Source organism: Lactuca serriola, chromosome 7 (assembly GCF_051521515.1).
Source record: "Lactuca serriola cultivar US96UC23 chromosome 7, Lser_US96UC23_V15, whole genome shotgun sequence".
In the NCBI taxonomy this organism is placed as follows: Eukaryota; Viridiplantae; Streptophyta; class Magnoliopsida; order Asterales; family Asteraceae; genus Lactuca; species Lactuca serriola.
The window spans coordinates 156,333,421-156,335,337 of NC_136414.1; the positions used below are offsets into that span (position 1 = coordinate 156,333,421).

Below are 1,917 nucleotides of genomic sequence, written 5' to 3' on the forward strand. Positions count from 1 at the left end.
TTGAACTCCAAGTGTCTTTCTGCTTTGCTTGCAAGGGACTCGGGAAAGGAGTTCAAAAAGACTCCTTTGAGCTTTACATCATCTATCCCGTGGAGGCAATACAACCCTTGGGACATTCGGTCATAATGTATTTCAAGATCTCTTCTGTGGAAAGAACAACATTTCATTTTAAGATATTCTTCCATGGTGTGCTCAAGAGGATTACCAATGAATTTATTCTGGATGACAGTGATAAATTCTTCTCTATATTGGTATAATATTAATTGGCGGTATTCACCAAGGCTAAGATACCAATCTTTGAGTCCTTGGGTTCTATCAATAAATCTTTTGACAATAATATCCATTGAAATAATATCCACTGAATAATAGAGAAATAACATAACTGATATATACCCATGGTATACATTAGCAGTGTGAGCCGATTTCATTCGGTTAACATCTGTAATACATATTATCAATAATGAATTAGACGCGATAAGTTTATATATGAAGTTTCTTTATTGATAGTTATTCGAGCAAAGCATGGCAAACACCTACTTGCCAACAATAAACATAAGCTTTTCATCAGCTCGGATTTATAAAGTTAGAAATTCTGTTGCGTAAGAAACGAGAATTTTCACATGAAGTATTAGAAAAAAAGAAAACATGGCGCTCCCCTTTGCTCTCCATCAACTCCACTTGGCCATTCCACCCACTCGTTTCCATCACCTTCTTATAATTCAGACCCCTTTCCCTTAGTGCGTCCTTCTCAGCAACACACACAAGTATCTTAGAGCTCACGAAAGCAGAAAGATTCGGATCCATGCCCGGATTAAACTGCAGGTCGTCTGATCCATTCCCTGATGGGTTTGCCAGCAGCCATGCAAAATCTATCAACTCTTTCTGCGGTTTATTTTTCTCGGACTCAGCTCCAATTGGAACTTTTCCTCCAAAATACGGGTGGAGCATAACAACACCCTCTATGTTAATTACTTTCTCATGGTTCAACCCGACCCGGATGGCCACATTATGGGCGATGTTAGCCCCAGCACTATCTCCAGCTAAGAACACATTCTGAAGATCAGCATGGTCGTTTAGCCATGATTCTGGACCATTTCCTCTAACATGACTAGCCACCCACTTAATTGCCTCCCATGAGTCCTCGTATGCAATTGGTAAAGGATATTCTGGGGCCAACCTGTAGTTAACCGACACAACAATCACGTTGGATTCTGTCGTTATCAAGTTAAGTGTCGGATGGTAAGTGGGTGAAGCAGCGGATTTAGTCACGAAAGCACCACCGTGATAGTAAATCAGAGTTGGAAGTTTCCGATTAGGGATTGGTGTTTTGGGAATGTAAAGCCTTACAAAAAGGTTGGATTCGTGTGAGATAACCACGTCTTTTGATTGGACTCCAGTTAAAGTATCAGTTCCAGCTGGGATGGTATCATTTCGGATAGATCTTTCCCATCGCCCATCACTATGTATGATCAAACCATGGAAATGAATAGGAAATTCTAGGGAGGTTGACATGAATGTTGTGGGTAAAGCAGAAGCCTTTTACTTTCTGGTGATGTTGGGTGTCTCAATGACGGTGATATATATATATATATATATATATATATATATATATATATATATATATATATATATATATATATATATATATATATATATATATATATATATATATATATATATATATATATATATATATATATATATATATATATATATAGAACAAATATCATTACAGAAGGTGATCAAGCAGCATCGATGGTGACTGCCTGGAGAGGATTGATCAGTACTCCTGTATGCTGATGTTGAACTCGTGCAAGGCCTATTAATGTGTGCCAATGTTGAGCTTTGCAAGGAACATTTATGTGTGCGCTCGCTTCATGGAAGCTATATGTTGAACTTTGCAAGGACCAATTACGC

General features: G+C 38.0%; 1 pseudogene; it reads right to left on the reverse strand.

Annotated features, from left to right (window-relative positions):
- Nucleotides 1-426: 426 nt before the first annotated feature.
- LOC145062258 (putative carboxylesterase 2 pseudogene) lies at nucleotides 427-1,572 on the reverse strand (annotated as a pseudogene).
- Nucleotides 1,573-1,917: the final 345 nt, after the last annotated feature.